We start from the raw sequence: 17,885 nt of genomic DNA on the forward strand, positions 1-17,885 counted from the left end.
GTTCCAAAGCTTAGCTGTGTGGTAGGTAAAGAGTTCGAAAGCTTAGCTGTGTGGTAGGTAAAGAGTTCCAAAGCTTAGCTGTGTGGTAGGTAAAGACTTCCAAAGCTTAGCTGTGGTAGGTAAAGAGTTCCAAAGCTTAGCTGTGTGGTAGGTAAAGAGTTCCAAAGCTTAGCTGTGTGGTAGGTAAAGAGTTCCAAAGCTTAGCTGTGGTAGGTAAAGAGTTCCAAAGCTTAGCTGTGGTAGTGAGGAAACAAACTTCACAACGGCCAAACCCCTCCAGCGAGACTCGCAAACAGCCACACAGTCATCATATAACGCAGTGGCTTTGCAGTATACATGTTACAGTCATCATGTAACGCATTGGCTTTGCATATGTTACGTGGTCATGCTTATGGCGGGATCATACAAGGAAACAGCTCTTTGATGGGACAAAAAAAAAAAAAAAATGAACCCGGAGTAATAGCTGTAAAGGAAGGAACGAGACCCAACACAGCTGCAGCGTGCAGGTGGGTTGAGTCTCGAGGTCAGGGAGGGAGAGGTGATAGGTCACATTTCTCAGCGACTCGACTCTGTTGGGTTACATACAGCCACAACCTTGGTGGGGGGGGGGGGGGGTGACATGAAACACTACGTCATCTGCAGACGGCAAGGAAAACTGTGTTGCGGGAGGATTTCTTTCCTTTTTTAGCAAGCCTATGGGAATGGCAGGAAACACTGTGTTGCCAGACGATTCCCAGCAAGCCTAGGAGGCTAACTGGAAACACTGTGTTGCCAGAAGATTCCCAGCAAGTCCTAAGAGGCTAACTGGAAACACTGTGTTGCCAGAAGATTCCCAGCAAGTCTAAGAGGCTAACTGGAAACACTGTGTTGCCAGACGATTCCCAGCAAGCCTAAGAGGCTAACTGGAAACATTGTGTTGCCAGAGGATTCCCAGCAAGCTTAAGAGGCTAACTGGAAACACTGTGTTGCCACGGAATTCTCTCAGCAAGCCTAGGAAGCTAAGAGGCAACACTGTATTGCCACGGAATTCTCTCAACAAGCCTAGGGAGGCTAACAGGCAACACTGTGTTGCCACGGAGTTCTCTCAGCAAGCCTAAGAGGCTACCAAGCAACACTGTATTGCCAGAGGATTCCCAGCAAACCTGGAGAGGTGGGTTAGGTGGCAGGAAACACATGGCCGGGAGTACCGCAGGTAACACTGTGTTGGTCGGTGGGTGGGTGTTGGGGAGCGTGTCATCACCTGGGCGGGCGGCGTGTGTGTGTGTGTGTGTGTGTGTTGCGGGCCGCGAGATGTCGTATATGGCCGCTGTCCATATGACTTTAAAAATACCAGCGGGAAGAGCTAGGCTGGCGGGAGGTGTGTGTGTGTGTGTGTGTGTGTGTGTGTGTGTGTGTGTGTGTGTGTGTGTGTGTGTGTGGGTCCCGGAGCGCCAGTGCCAACCCACCACCAGCCCACTGAACCGGCACCCTCCACCACCTCCTTCCGTCCCACCTAGTCCACCTCGGCCTCCCACCTCCACAACACCCACGTACAGTGATGTGTGCTCGCAGGCTACTGAAGCAAAGGTGATCGTGTGTTGTGAGTGTTGTGGTTGTAGTGATCAGGGCATCTTGGCTCGTGTTGTGAAGCGCCTGGGGGGTGGTAGCGGTGGCGAGGGCGACCGGTGCCGGCTGCCACCAGGGGCCTGAGCCTCCGGCAGGAGCCGCCTCCTGCACTACTACTACTACTATCGCCTCCTCCTCCGCCTCCGCCTCCTCCTCTTGAGGACCCGCCCTCCTCCGCCACCACGTCTGGACTCCCTCCCGCCGAGGCTACAGGTCAGTCCTGACGTACTGTACAGGTCATAGTGTCACGTAAACTACAGGTCACACACTACAGGTCAGCCTCACAGTGACACACGACAGGTCACTCTCAGTGACACACTTCAGGTCAGCCTCAGTGACACACTACAGGTCACTCTCATACTGACACACTACAGGTCACTCTCACAGCGACATACTATAGGTAACTCTCAGTGACACACTACAGGTCACTCTCACACTGACACACTACAGGTCACTCTCACACTGACACACTACAGGTCACTCACACTGACACACTACAGGTCACTCTCACAGCGACACACTACAAGTCAGTCTCCATTTACTGCCAGACTACAGGTCATTATCACACAAATACACAATGACACATTACAAGCAAGTCTCACACTAACAAGCTACAAATCGACCACACTCATCTCGAAATTCGAGTCAATTTCACACTAACACGCGACAAGTCACTCACATATTCACATCACGATCTACAGGTCTGCCTCTCATGTCGAGGTTTATACATCACTCTCACCCTAACATGATCAACAAGTTAATCTCTCACACTTCACAAATATTAGGTCAGGATAATGCTATTCAACAATTAACTGGTCAATTGCACGTTAGTAAAACAACTACAGATTATGTTCACATATATATAAAGTGCAGGTTAGTTACACGCTTATTTACAAACTACAGGTCAAATCCACTATAAACTGCAGGTCAATCACATGCCAACTTACAAACTACAGGTCAGTTACAAGCTTACCAACACAGTTCATCAGTATGCGTGTGTAAATATATACCCTCCATATGTATTTACACTTGCACATCTATGCAAATATATATATATATATATATATATATATATATATATATATATATATATATATATATATATATATATACACACAAGTCTGTTGGTTACTTATTCGTACATCCGTGGGGTATCCATCTCATGAACTTCGCCACATAACTTTTTTAAACCTTTCCTTCATATTTTCTGTATTTATATTTATTTTTCCATATTCCAACAATTCAATATTCGACTATGACATGATCATCTCCCCACTCTCCTCCTAACCTACTTCTTTCGTTTTTGGCCATATTCCCTCGTGTGGTATGTGTATCTGTGTGGATGCGTGTGCATATATTTATAGACATCTACCAAGGTAGGAAACTATTAAACACCTCCTCCCCCCGAGGATGATGTCTCCGAGGAAGTATTTTATCATGTGACCTTAACATGGCGGGGGAGTGACGCACCGGCTGCCGGGGGTGGGAGCCGCTCAAAGCCTATCCACCACACACAACGGCCGATGATGCCGCCAAAGTTTACATCTAAAACAACTCGATAATGTCAGTTAGTCTATATACCCGTCATGATATAAATGCCTTATTTGAGATAGGCGTCAGTTCATTAATAAATGTTGCGTCTACTGGTTATATATATATATATATATATATATATATATATATATATATATATATATATATATATATATATATATATATATATACATATTGGAAAGGATCACAATTTTGCGCGTGATCAAGATATTCTTATGAGTCCACGGGGAAAATGAAACACGGAAAGTTCCCAAGTGCACTTTCGTGTAATAATCAAATCATCAGGGGAGACACAAGAGAGAAATATAACAGTCAGTTGATATACATCGAAGAGACGAAGCTAGGACGCCATTTGGTAAACATGTGGTTGTCCTTGCGCTACCTCGCAAACGCGGGAGACAGCGACAAAGCAAAAAAAAAAAAAAAATATATATATATATATTGGATGGTATTGCAGTGGAATTTATTAAAAAAGGGGGTGACTGTATTGTTGACTGGTTGGTAAGATTATTTAATGTATGTATGACTCATGGTGAGGTGCCTGAGGATTGGCGGAATGCGTGCATAGTGCCATTGTGCAAAGGCAAAGGGGATAAGAGTGAGTGCTCAAATTACAGAGGTATAAGTTTGTTGAGTATTCCTGGTAAATTATATGGGAGGGTATTGATTGAGAGGGTGAAGGCATGTACAGAGCATCAGATTGGGGAAGAGCAGTGTGGTTTCAGAAGTGGTAGAGGATGTGTGGATCAGGTGTTTGCTTTGAAGAATGTATGTGAGAAATACTTAGAAAAGCAAATGGATTTGTATGTAGCATTTATGGATCTGGAGAAGGCATATGATAGAGTTGATAGAGATGCTCTGTGGAAGGTATTAAGAATATATGGTGTGGGAGGCAAGTTGTTAGAAGCAGTGAAAAGTTTTTATCGAGGATGTAAGGCATGTGTACGTGTAGGAAGAGAGGAAAGTGATTGGTTCTCAGTGAATGTAGGTTTGCGGCAGGGGTGTGTGATGTCTCCATGGTTGTTTAATTTGTTTATGGATGGGGTTGTTAGGGAGGTAAATGCAAGAGTCTTGGAAAGAGGGGCAAGTATGAAGTCTGTTGGGGATGAGAGAGCTTGGGAAGTGAGTCAGTTGTTGTTCGCTGATGATACAGCGCTGGTGGCGGATTCATGGGAGAAACTGCAGAAGCTGGTGACGGAGTTTGGTAAAGTGTGTGGAAGAAGAAAGTTAAGAGTAAATGTGAATAAGAGCAAGGTTATTAGGTACAGTAGGGTTGAGGGTCAAGTCAATTGGGAGGTGAGTTTGAATGGAGAAAAACTGGAGGAAGTGAAGTGTTTTAGATATCTGGGAGTGGATCTGTCAGCGGATGGAACCATGGAAGCGGAAGTGGATCATAGGGTGAGGGAGGGGGCGAAAATTTTGGGAGCCTTGAAAAATGTGTGGAAGTCGAGAACATTATCTCGGAAAGCAAAAATGGGTATGTTTGAAGGAATAGTGGTTCCAACAATGTTGTATGGTTGCGAGGCGTGGGCTATGGATAGAGTTGTGCGCAGGAGGATGGATGTGCTGGAAATGAGATGTTTGAGGACAATGTGTGGTGTGAGGTGGTTTGATCGAGTAAGTAACGTAAGGGTAAGAGAGATGTGTGGAAATAAAAAGAGCGTGGTTGAGAGAGCAGAAGAGGGTGTTTTGAAATGGTTTGGGCACATGGAGAGAATGAGTGAGGAAAGATTGACCAAGAGGATATATGTGTCGGAGGTGGAGGGAACGAGGAGAAGAGGGAGCCCAAATTGGAGGTGGAAAGATGGAGTGAAAAGGATTTTGTGTGATCGGGGCCTGAACATGCAGGAGGGTGAAAGGAGGGCAAGGAATAGAGTGAATTGGAGCGATGTGGTATACAGGGGTTGACGTGCTGTCGGTGGATTGAATCAAGGCATGTGAAGCGTCCGGGGTAAACCATGGAAAGCTGTGTAGGTATGTATATTTGCGTGTGTGGACGTGTGTATGTACATGTGTATGGGGGGGGTTGGGCCATTTCTTTCGTCTGTTTCCTTGCGCTACCTCGCAACCGCGGGAGACAGCGACGAGGTATAAAAAAAAAAAAAAAAATATATATATATATATATATATATATATATATATATATATATATATATATATATATATATTGCTCTAAATTGTTCTGGACGGTGAGCATGTAAGACACTGGGAAATCTTAGTACAATAGGGAGAATGGGGCCAGAGGGCGGTGCTTGTGGCTCAAGGCTTGGGTTGCTGCCATACACCCTGCTGGCGGGCAATTGGTATTATCATTATTATTATTATTATTATTATTATTATTATTATTATTATTTGAAGAAATAATGTGGGAAATACTCAGAGGACGAAAGGGATTTCTATGAGACATTTACGGATCAGTAGAAGGCGTAACGATAAGGTGAATAGAGATGCTCAGTTGAAGGTGCTACGATTATGGTGCGGGAGGAGAGCTGCTAGCACCAGTAAGGAATTCGTATCGAAAGAGTAAGATATGCGCAGAGTACTTCTTGATGAAGGTGGGTCTGAGTCAAGGGTGTGTGGTGTTACCATATCCGTTTAATGTTTAGGATGGGGTTGTGAGGTACGTAAATGCGAGGGTTTTTGAGAAAAAGACGGATTTGCCGTCTGTTCCGGGAGTCAGTTGTTGTTCGCCGATGGCACGGCTCTGGTAGCAGAATCAAGTGAGAAACTGCAGAGGCTGGTGTCTGAGTTTGGGACTGTATGAAAGGAGTTGATAGTTAATGCGACTAGAAATAAGGTAAATGAAGATTAGCAGGGAGGAGAGATAGGCGTGTTCGAGTCTGAGTTTAAATGGACAGAACCTGGAGGAAGTCGAGTGCTGTAGATACCTGGAAGTAGACACGGCAGCAGATGCTGTCGTATGGATGAGAGTCGTGGGACGTAAATGCAAACGTACGGAAGTGGGCAGATGTGTTGGCAATGAAATGCCTTAAGGATATGTGATGTGAGGGTAGATCGAAAGAGGAATGACTGAGAGAGAGAGAGAGAGAGAGAGAGAGAGAGAGAGAGAGAGAGAGAGAGAGAGAGAGAGAGAGAGAGTCATAGGAGTATGTTTGAGATGGCTGAGCGAGCAGGGTGTGCTGATATGGTCTGGACACACGGAGAGGATGGGTTAGGATAAACAGACTAACAAGATGTATGTGTCGAGAGGCACGGGAACAAAGAGGAAGGAGAGGCCGAGGACGAGATGGAAAGATAGAGAGAGGCTTTGACTCACCGGGGCCTGAACGTTCAGGCATGAATTAGATACAGGGAATTTGAGCTCTGTGATATACAAGGGTCGACGTGCTGTCAATGGGCTGAACCATGGCATACGAAGCGGTCAGGGGTAACCACAAAAAGGTCAGTGGGGCCTGGATATGGATAAGGAGCTCTGGTTTCGATGCATAATACATCACAACCTGCGAGTGGATGTAAGCATATGAGCTGACCTTCGCCACTTCTCTGATGCTACCTCAAACGCCGATAGCGGTCAACAAACACCCTATCATGGTAGAGTGGGATAGGCTAGCACGTATGAGCGCATATGAAAGCCCTATCATTTTATTATCATTATCATCATCATCATCATTATTATATCCAACACAAGAGGGTGGACACATGATGCACCAGGTACACCCGCCACAGGGTGGCTCATCACGTTGAGTACACGCGCCACAGGAACTGGGGCGCTGGCATCTCCCGCTCGCATGTTTATTTTGAAATTAAAAGCGGGTCGAGACGAGAGAAAAGGGGTGGGAGTGCATCTGAAGGCGTACGCCGCATTATTATAATCATCAGTTAACAACAACATCCTCTAAATAATTATATCTGCCTGCAATCTGCTGCAGGAGTTTTATATATCAGAAATAAACCGAAGCGGACCTTGGTGCCCCTTAACTCGCCCACGCGTGGGGTATGGTTGCTATAAAGGATCGAAATTCCTATCCTCCGTTGCGTCCACATTGAGCGATCAGATACCATTGAAATGACTTTGTAAGACTTATAGAATGAAATTCTCTTATAGTGTCGTGGAGTGGCTGACCAATTTTACAAATATTCATGACAGGTCTATATAAACCTGTGACACCATTAGAAAAGTAGAAATAGCTCGCATATAATCATTGTCCTGTGCCTAGTGTAGTAAGGCTTGTAGGAAGGTCTCCATACTATGGGTTCGTCTCACTGAGACTTAAGTACCAAACAAGCCATTATACAGTTTTGGGGGTTGTTTGACCTTCGATACCACAAGATCCTATAAAATACCCAAGAAAAAGAGATACATTTCTTAACTGAACTAAGACATACACATACACAAACTTCCAACAGCCAGGATCGAATCCGGAGCCCCCGCGTGGCAGGCGGTAGCGCTACCGCTAGGCTATGATATATATATATATATATATATATATATATATATATATATATATATATATATATATATATATATATATATATATATATTCCGTTGATGTACAATATGGGTGTTATTCTACGCTAAAATTACCACTAAACTAACATACTAAAGTGGTTGTACTGCGTTGTTATGACATTCTAGTTCCGCGTCTAAAATTAAACTGGTCGAACGACTTAAGTAATTAAAGGGCTGCCATATGTCATAATTACTGGTCTTGAAAAAAAAAAGGGGGGGGGACACCAAGCGAGTTCCTTATTTGTTTTATGAAGCTGTCAAACGGACGCTCAGATATATATGTATGTACGGACATGTTGGCCGCTTGATGGACATACGAGCAGTGTGTTTACATACGCTGGACAGTTTGAAGAATAAGATCGGATAAACATAAGGAGAATTATTCGTGATAAATGAATGTTATTGAATTCATCTGAATTCGAATGTGGTAACTTTAGTCAGGAATGAGAAAACGGCAATATTTTGGTTTGGATTTAAGTATATTTTAGGGTTCATCTGAGGATTCGTCCCCTCCCCATACAATTATTATAACTAGGCTTAGTTAGATCAGGTTTGGGCTAGGTTAGGTTAGGTTTAGGTAGATTAGGTCAGGTTTAGCCTAAATTAGGTCAGGTTTAAGCTAGGTTAGGTAAGGTTTGGGCTAGGTTAGGTCAGGTTTACGCTGGGTTAGGCCAGGTTTTAACTAAGTTAGGTGAGGATTGGGCTAGGTTAAGTCGTCAGGCTTATACTAGGTTAAGTCAGGTTTAGGCTTGGATAGCTCAGGTTTGGGCTAGGTTAGGTCAGGTCTGGGCTAGGTTAGGTCAGGTGTGCACCCACCCTATCCTAACCTGACCACCTATAAAAACGCAGGTAGTGGTCGTGGAATCCTCAGGGTCATCCATATTTTGTTTTTTCAGGAAATCAGAGGGTTCAAACAGCCTCTGAATGTCCTTAAGGACTTCTGATCATCCTTGTTCACATCTGAGTGTCCGTATGTATGCATTATGGCCCCTGTTACCATATAACTTGGGGTATCTCTATATATCAATCTGTAGGACTAAATATTTAATCTAGAGTTCTTCAAGCTGGATTATCAAATGAGGCAGTGCGATAAGAGAAGTAGTTTAGCTGAATGATGAGACCGCAACACTGACAAATGCTAACCAGTTGTATAAATTCTGTTCCCTCTCTCCGTAAATATTTGGAAGGGCATTACCACGCAAGGCCGGTCATCACTTGATAAATGAGAGCCGACATGAGCGTTGGCAAAGAGCACTAGCTAATTATCGTACACTGATTGATGTTTTCTCTTTTATCATTCGCCGGTTAAGGAAGAAAAAGATCGGGGTGGACAAGAAAGATAAAGAGGAAAAACAAGAGGATAGTTCTGTGCTAAAAATCATGTGGGGTGCAAGTTTACTGGAATGTGTTTGAAGTGGTTTATTGGGTATGTATTTTTGGTGCCATATTCACTTATCCCCCTGTATACTGGGAGTGTGTAAATATGATGTGTGTTGGATTAGGAGAGCAGAAGAGATGAGATGAAAGCTGTTCATTGTGGGAAGAGGCGATCATGAGTGTTTCCTATTTTTCCTGTTGAGATCTTGAATTTCTGTAATTCGACATCGCTGTCAAGCTGCTGCCATATCCTGTAGGCATGAGATGGGCCCCTCTGCCAAAGACTCGTCTAATCTATGTCTTCAACAACAAAATGTTTGATAGAAAAGCACAAATTGAGTGCCCAGATTCACTTACACATATTTCTATGACCTTCCGTCAGCAAATAACGATTAGGTATGAAAAATAGGGTATAACAGCATTAACACAATGTATCTACTGAGCCTGATGCCAGATATGCCCAAAAAAATCTAGCGTTAGCAAATCTGTCAGAAATCAACCAGTTAAAATGATTTCTGAGAAAATGGTAACTCAATTTTTTCTGTAAAAGTAGATCTCATCGCATGATGCTTCTTATGAACTAATATTATAATACTATATGGGGGATTTAGCGAATATTTGTACGAACAATTACTTTATAAGGAAATCAATTAATTATTTACTGTACACTTAAGACTTAACGGGCCACGTACGTAGTGAATGTGATCTTGGAATTATCTTAACACCTGAAGAAAATGTTAAAAGATTTTGCGGATCAGTTAATGCAGTTTGAAGCTGACGACCTGAATGACCCCGGCTGTTGATAGGCTTCGCTAAAGCCCAAACAACCAACAACCAAGCTTAAAATCCTGCAGCCTTGCACAGGATACAGGAAAGTGTCTTGATGGTCAAAACAATCGCGTGTTTCCCGTTCTGGTATGGCAAGCAGTTCAGATGTTCCCGGCAGCGGCCGTAGTCTGGGGTTAAAACCTGGGATGCGTACCTTGCACAGTACACGGGAAGGGTGACGAGGATACATGAACTCTCGCGAAAGGACAAGTGTAATCAATTACCCGCCCGCATGTCCTCAAATGATGCAGGTCACACCTACTATTGGCACACCGACTGAAGGGAAGTGTTTACAAGGAGGGAGAGAGGTGAGGCAATCTACCCGGCCCACATTCCTCAGGATATGTATAAGACTTAATGAGAGGCCGAGCGTCGCGACGTCGTCAGCTGGTCGGGGCTGCGCCTGCGCCTGGCAGACCCGGGCGGCGGAGGCGACAACATACCCGGCATGCGCAAACCCAGCAACTCCCTCGTCGTAAACCTGTGACTATCGTATGTTTCCCACTGACAAGCTTCATCTGCCGGAAGCGTGGCGGGCCGGACGTGCCACGCAGAGAGAGAGAGAGAGAGAGAGAGAGAGAGGCACCTGAGAGAGACGCGATAAAGTAAAACAGCTACCAGACTATCTCTGTTCTAGTGCTATTTGGACGTGGTCCAACGCCTCCTAACGCGCTATTCCCTAAGCCACGATAAAATAACTTATTTGAATGACCAAATTTCATCCTTCTGGAATTAGAATACATACTAAACAGCAAGAAGGTAAAATGAGCTCGGCGTGTTGGCAGGGCAACGCTGGGAAGTACACAGTCTGCGATAGGCGTGTGGTGAAGTAATACGAGCCAAACTGACCCACACACACTACCAAAGGGACAGCAGACATGATAAAAACGTTAGTGTGTTGTTTTAGATGGCCTTCTTCCAAATCGACTTACATGAGGGTATAGAAGGGATCGTACACCAGGAAAAATACACATATCTTCACAGAAACACTCTCGCCTTACGCAAACAACCTGAAAACAAATGTACACAAACATACAACAGGTGGGGGATAGTTTTTGTGAGTGTGTGTGAGTGAGAAGCGATATCAGTGTGTGCCTTCAATAACAGTTAACGGCTAGGGTTGGAGTGAGAGGTACATAAAATGATATCGATAAATGAGTCCCGTAAAGATAATTATAAAACACTACTACTGCAACTACTACCAACAATAACAATAACAACAACAACAACTACTACTACTACTACTACTACACTACTACAACTACTACTACTACTACACTACTACAACTACTACTACTGCTACTACTACTACTACTACTACTACTACTAATAATAATAATAATAATAATAATAATAATAATAATAACAATAATAATAATGATAATGTGGTTTTTTTTGTTAACCGTGAGAAAATCTTAAAACATATAAAGAAAACCTAAAGTGTAAACATCAGGGGGTTGGGAGAATGAGGAGGTTAAATCTAGAGACAGTCTCTTGATACCTAGTTGGTTTCTGGTTCAAGTGTTATGGACAGATAGTTAATGATGATGTTCACACTGGTGGGGACAGGGGTATATCTTGTAATGTTTCTCTACGAACTCGTATATGATGCTTATATGGCGTCGAATGGCAACACTGGGACAAGGTATCTCGGGCGGTAGTGTTGACGGTGGCGGGTATGGTGCAGTATAATTTCTTCTACCACCGGCCAATGTTTGAAGAGCTTCGGGAGGGCTATTGGGTTGAGTATCTCTTGCGCTGCAGGAGGGACCGAAGATCATGTTGCAGGTCGTTTTCATATTCCTGTTGACCCTTATGGTGGAGAGAGCAGGCGAGGGAAACAGACGCTACGAATAATTAAAGATAAGTCGATGTTATTGAGTCCAAGTGACCGGAGTCGACAATTAATGTAAAGACGAGAGGTGGAGGATTTGATGATGGTAATCCCGTGTTCCCTCCAGCTTGGTCTATTGTTGAGAGTGACACGGAGAAATTTAAGTTCGAACAACCCTATGAGGTCTGGTGGCCAAGTGAGAGGGCACGGAGTGAGACAGGGCTGGGGGCAAGGCTGCTGTGTGGTGACGTGGTTGGCGGATGGTAGGGATGTTCTGAGAGGCGATCTGGTCTGCAGGGCCTTTATCAATCGAGCAGATACATCCATCGTGACATCGTATATATGGGTATGGAGGCACAAGGGCTCCACATGCGTGTGAGACGCCACAGGTGAGGGACTGGAAGGTAGAGATGGTCCTTCGGAAGCCGACAGCCTTAGCCTGACGACGCTCGCTGAGGATGTCTGGAAGCCAAGGACCGAGGCTTCCCCGAAGCCCGTGGCTGACGGTGTCTGATATCTGTGGAAGTGTGCGTGTGAGAGGTAATCAGCGAGAGGCAGTAAGTAAATGTGTCAGGGGTGAGAGGCAGCCAGTGGGAGTGTCTGAGTGAGCGGCAGGCATTAAGAGAGTCTGGGTGTGAGGCAGCCAGCATCGTTATCATGGTGAGAGCAGCCAGCATCATTATGAGGGTGAGAGGCAGCCAGTCAGTGTTTAAGCGAAAGGCAGTTAGAATAAGTTAGAGGAAGTCAGTGAGTGAGAGTGAGAAGCAGTAGGTGAGAGTACCTGAGTGAGAGGCAGCCAGTGAGAGTGTCTGTCAGGTTGGCCCCCCCGGGACAACAATGTACGGGGCAAGGGGGGCTTCCGTCCCCCCCCCCCCCCCTCTCCGGCTGGTCTAGTTTACTGGTCTAAAATACCTCTGGGAAAGGCCGCCCCTCACTGACGTCATCCCCTGACGTAATACATGCTAGACACACTTACAGACACACTCACAGACACATTAAGCACACACACACACACACAGGCGCTGTAGAAGACATACACAAATATACACTCCAAAACTCTCAGTGTCGGGAGTCGAGGCTAATTTAGCATCACATTAATGAATTATTTCGGTCAAAAGATTTTACGATTTTATGAATTTGGTAATCAAAGATTATACGTGTGGTGAGAAGTGGAACACATTCTTTGGAACAATATATTACAGTCAACACTATTAATCTGCCATCATTATAAAAAATTCAATATATATATATATATATATATATATATATATATATATATATATATATATATATATATACATATATATATACCATACTTGATCGCCGTTTCCCGCATCAGCACAAGGAAAATGAAACATGTTAAGTTCCCAAGTGCACTTTCGAGTAACGATCACATCCTCATAGAAGATACGAAAATGAGATGGACGTAGGTCAGTCAGTTGATATTCAAGGAAGAGACGTAGCTAAGACGCTATTGGTAAACAAGCGTCACCGGATGGTGGTGTTCGGGTCTGGCGTCATTTCCTGCCAGACCCGAACTCGATCACCCCGAACACCACCATCCGGTAACGCTTGTTTACCAATAGCGTTTTAGCTACATCTCTTCCTTGTATATCAACTGACTGTCTTACGTCTTCTATGTCATTCTTGTATCTCCCCTGACGATGTGATCATTACACGAAAGTGCACTTGGGAAATTACCGTGTTTCATTTTCATAGTGGTTTTATGCATATATTGAAGCTACGAGATAACCTAAATGAAAAATGACTGAAACACACCAATACGCTAGAGATGTCCATCAAACAAGACAAATATACAAAAAAACAAGTGTAGGAAAGTTACCTCTGGCTGTTCTACAGAAGCAGAACTCGGAATACCTTTCATCTAAAAATAAAGGATCTACGTATTTTATGTGAATCAGAAAACCCCGTTGAAGGATCTGCCGGAGAACGGTCGAATCGTTGTGTGCGGCGTCCCCGGGCCGGGCTCAGCCCAACACCAAACATCCCGGCGCAAAAATTTCAAGCTTAAACCCCGGCAGGAAGTCGCTGATATGTCCAACACACACCCACCGCCACCACCACCACTCCCTTACTGTTGATCTCTGCCTCGCCGTCTCTCTCTCTCTCTCTCTCTCTCTGATTTGTCTCAATTACTATCCTTTCTTTTCCCCTCATATTTTTTTCTTCTTAATCACTGCCTATCTCTTTTTATCGTTATACAGAAATCGTCTTTAGCCATAATGAACGGAAAACGTAATTACTGCCACACACCGTCGAATATTGTCATTTTGACCAAGGCTGTGTAATCCTCTTGTTGGCCTAGTCAATGTATCTTCCGCTGGGCTAGGCTACGTATCTTCCTGCTAAGCTAGGCTATGTATCTTCCTATTGGGCTAAGCTACGTATCTTACGCGGGACTAGACTATGTATCTTTTTGCTGGGCTAGGCTATGTATCTTCCTACTGGGCTAGGCTATGTAATCCTCCTACTGGGCTAGGCTATGTATCTTCCTGCTGGGCTACGCTATGTATCCTCCCGCTGACATATTCTATGCATCCTCCTTTGAAGTTCCCAAATCAGTTTGAAAATGTCGGCAGTGATATTCTTCGAAATCAACAAAGAAATACAACTGAGGGAACAAAGCAATACCATTATTTCTCTTATGTTAAAGTCTTCATTCATGAACGAAACTGTCCTCGTCAAAGTTAGGACTTAAACATGAATATAAGTTATAATGGAGTATTTACGAGTTCTTGAGGAACCGGAGACGAACTGTTAACTTTGAAATGTAGGTAAAGACACGCAGTTCTTTTCTAGCAGTAGTATCATTGTGTATGAATGGAATACGGTATGTAAAAGACGTTGAATGTGGACTTCATGTAAATTTGAAAACTTGTATTTGCAGTAGAGAAAGTTCATGGGATGAGGCACCGCAAGTGTATAACTCCCAGCACTGGACGATATACCAAGCCATAACAAAAATGTGTATCATGCTTGGGAATACGCGCACATACTGCTGTCAATATTGCGTATGATTGCAGTACAACTCCTAGTTCACAAGGGCGTTAGTCTCAACCGGGACGATAAATATGCACGCTCGGGGGGGCCAATCACAGCAGTACCGTGAGGGCAAGAATGACATAAGCCCCAGACCGTAGGGTGGGTGGATGTTTTACAATTCCTAGCGAAGCCACAAGCAGGCAGTCTCTCTCTCTCTCTCTCTCTCTCTCTCTCTCTCTCTCTCTCTCTCTCTCTCTCTCTCTCTCTCTCTCTCTCTCTACACCAGGTGCCTATTAACTGTGATGATCTATTCGTCAGGCCGCAGTAAACAGCCCCTGACTGTAAGCATTGTGGTAATGTTTACTTGGCCGTAGGGTGGATGGGGGGGAAGGGGGGCGGGAGTCTCCCTGCCCGAGCACAGATCTTGCCACTACCACACGTCCTTCTATTTACAATACATTCATTTACCGCCACATTAACGTCTACTGTATTTACCTTCGCTTATTGTGCTACAGTCCGTGACATTTTGTTTTGTGTGTAAATTGGGCTACATGACAGGGGAAAAAGGCTTTTTCATCTACATAGTTGATGATCATAGAATCAAAGGACGTGGCCAACACTCCATCCATTTCTACAGGTATTATATTTGTTGTTGCCCTGACAGCTGGCTGCTCGTGAGTGTCCCAATCATCACATAATTATCGTGTGGTCGTTGGCATTTCAAGGGTGGGCCGTTTTGATATCTGTTTCCTTCTCTACACCACGGAACTTTGGAACACCACCCCTTATGTCTTTCCTTACAACTATGACCTGGCTTTTTTTTTCATTAGGAAAGGTTTCCATTTCCTCCACAATTCTTAAAATACTTTCCTCATTTCTTCCCTTCATTAATCCTATTCACACTGTTACGCCATCAGTGTCTGGGGTACAGAGGATACCTCGTGTGGATGAAGAGCAGTATGAACGTGAAGGGACGTGAGGATCCGGCAGGGTTGGGCGGGCGTGAGGACCAGGCATGGGTAGGTGTGTGGGCGGGCGGGCGTGAGGACCTGGCAGGAGTGGATGAAGGGGCGTAAGGACCTGGCAGGGGTGGATGGGCGGGCGTGAGGACCTGGCAGGAGTGGATGAAGGAGCGTGAGGACCTGGCAGGGGTGGATGAAGGAGCGTGAGGACCTGGCAGGAGTGGATGAAAGGGCAAGGGTGGATGGGTGGGCGGGGGTGAGGACCGGGCAGGGGTGGGCGGGCTGGCGTGAGGGGTGTGGCGGGGCAGCGAGGTAGAGCCCAGGACGGCCACTATCAGCGGGTATTCTCGTCCAAGTGTCGTGGAAATAGTTCCTCAAGCGGGCCACCAATCAGCGTGCCTCAAGGTCAACACTCACATATCTTCGCTTCACGACTTACCAACGAAATTATCATCACCTTGCAAAGTAATATGACCCACAGACATGAGAGGGGCAAACAAATCCTCACGTAGACTAACACCGCTAACCATGAATACTGACCCAAGGGTGCAGAATTTGACCCTCTTCTGCGAAGACAGACTTTCGGAACCCATTGAGATAGGCAGTCAGTATAACTGAATACTCTCACACCTCTCTTGTTGCAGGTGCGGGAGGAAAAAGAGAAAACGAGGAGACGCGAGAGTGGGAACATCAGTAGGAGTCGAATCCAAGACAGAGAGGTTCATTAGTGGGGGTTTGTTAGGGTTTTGATGGAGCCACTTGTCGTTGTGAAGGGCAGCTCAGTAAGCCATCACACACCACACCCACACACTCCTCCTCCTCCTCCTCCTCCGACACTCCTCAGCCCCCCAGGCCCAGCCTGCGGATGTCGCTCCTTTCCTGGAGCACATAATGACACGGCCGCATATGTAACATTCATGTCACACGGTACCAAACGTGGAGGCCGATGTGGGAACCCCTGCAACAGTACATACTTCTTACGTGTTGAGGCCCTTAGCACGACGGTGTGACCTTCAGGTTCGAAACCCTTGGTCTTTGACCAGATGTATAGAATGGTAATGGTACGATGGGGACTCGTTAATGGGTGGGTGTGGGCGGCTGCCGCGCGAGCAAGACGGGCGTGGGCAGAGCCCTACATCAGCTACACCAGCACAATGGCACTCCATATCGACTGTCGTGGACTGTAGATGGCGTGGGCGGGTGAAGAAACCCCGCGTCTCCTCCTAACAGTTGGTTGTGTGGGCGTGTGAGGGCGCGCGACCTCCTGGCGAAATATGTTTGGAAGTAGTCGTCTTCTTATTTCTTTTCGCATCACTGAACTGTACACACGAGGCAGGAGGGAGGGAGGGAGGGAGAGGGCTTTGTGAGACACTTTGCGACACTGCCTCTCATATCCCGTCCAAATTGTTTACATATGTTCCCTTCTCTTTACTACATCATCTGCTGAATTATCATATTATCTCTTTCTCTGTCTTCCGCCCTGGAGACGCCCCCTACAGTCAGAGTAAGGAACTATTACATTTCTCTCTTTCCTACAGAATTCCTGAGGCAGTATATTTTCTCCATACAACATGGTGCTCCTTCTTAACTGTCTTTTTTCTGTCGGCTGTTGAGCCAGAGGGAGTGGTGGGTGTGAAATACACCCACTTCACTATCCTTTCTCCACCTTAAACAATATCATGACCTCAAATAACCTCGTTATGGATCCTCAGCTCTCCTGTTATCTGTCCTTCCTATATACTTTCCTTCTCAGTAAACTTTCTCACTAGTGCATACTTCTCCACGTCCAGGATATACAGACCTCAAAATATAATACACCATTGTTCTATCATCAGGCCATGGAATACGACCTCTCATTGTTTCCATAAAGCTGGTGTTTAAGGCGCAATGATTCCCCGAGTTAAACTTTACTTCAGACTGACTTTTGTCTGAACAATTCAAGTTGCAACATCTTATACTTGAGAGAAAAGGGTAACTTCGTTCATAACAGGAATGGGACCACATCCACAATAGAGAAGGGTCTCTATCTACAATAGAAGAGAGACCCCCATCCACAATAGACGAGTGACCCCATCCACAATAGAAGGGTGACCCCATCCACAATAGAAGAGTGACCCCATCAACAACAGAAGGAAGACCCCATCCACGACAGAAGAGGGATACCAACCACAATAGAAAAGGGATCCCATCCACAATAGACATGGGATCCCATCCACCCAGAAGAGGGACCCCTTCCACAGCACGTGAAGTA

At 45.1% G+C, this 17,885-nt stretch overlaps 1 protein-coding gene across 1 annotated transcript in view; it reads left to right on the forward strand.

Moving 5' to 3' along the window:
- The first annotated feature begins 1,254 nt into the window (after positions 1-1,254).
- Positions 1,255-17,885, forward strand: part of LOC139766130 (uncharacterized) — a 64,837-nt gene continuing 48,206 nt past the window's right edge. Inside the window, 1 exon segment of the mRNA XM_071694361.1 lies at positions 1,255-1,818. The gene's annotated coding sequence lies outside the window, so the exon portion shown is untranslated.

The sequence above is a fragment of the Panulirus ornatus genome, chromosome 57 (genome assembly GCF_036320965.1).
Source record: "Panulirus ornatus isolate Po-2019 chromosome 57, ASM3632096v1, whole genome shotgun sequence".
Taxonomy (NCBI): domain Eukaryota; kingdom Metazoa; phylum Arthropoda; class Malacostraca; order Decapoda; family Palinuridae; genus Panulirus; species Panulirus ornatus.